This window comes from Trachymyrmex cornetzi, unplaced genomic scaffold (genome assembly GCF_001594075.2).
Source record: "Trachymyrmex cornetzi isolate Tcor2-1 unplaced genomic scaffold, Tcor1.1 scaffold123, whole genome shotgun sequence".
Taxonomy (NCBI): domain Eukaryota; kingdom Metazoa; phylum Arthropoda; class Insecta; order Hymenoptera; family Formicidae; genus Trachymyrmex; species Trachymyrmex cornetzi.
Window position 1 is genome coordinate 405,970 of NW_017295795.1, and position 446 is coordinate 406,415.

The 446-nt window shown below is 42.6% G+C and overlaps 1 protein-coding gene across 2 annotated transcripts in view; it reads left to right on the top strand.

Moving 5' to 3' along the window:
* The window catches only part of l(3)80Fg (dnaJ homolog subfamily C member 16 l(3)80Fg), a 7,761-nt gene that overhangs the window by 4,054 nt on the left and 3,261 nt on the right, over positions 1-446 (top strand). The gene's annotated exons all lie outside the window — the stretch shown is intronic.

Here is a 446-nt window from a genome sequence, read left to right on the forward strand (position 1 = left end):
CCATACGTTAAAAATAATGCTCAGTGTTGCGTACGAGGCCCTCGAGTACCCCCGTGACCCCAGCAACCGGCGACGAATAAGCCGTGACAATAACACGAGTGACGAAAGCCCTTTTTTCGCATCTAAGGATTTTTTTTAATGATTTAATTAGGATAAAAGATACTCGCGACCTAGATATGTCTTTTAAAAGTTCATGACATCAGCTAAGATCACGTACACGTGTGTACGTACACATGATCTTAGCTGATGTCATGAACTTTTAAAAGACATATCTAGGTCGCGAGTATCTTTTATCCTAATTAAATCATTAAAAAAAGTCCTTAGATGCGAAAAAAGGGCTTTCGTCACTCGTGTTATTGTCACGGCTTATTCGTCGCCGGTTGCTGGGGTCACGGGGGTACTCGAGGGCCTCGTACGCAACACTGAGCATTATTTTTAACGTATGG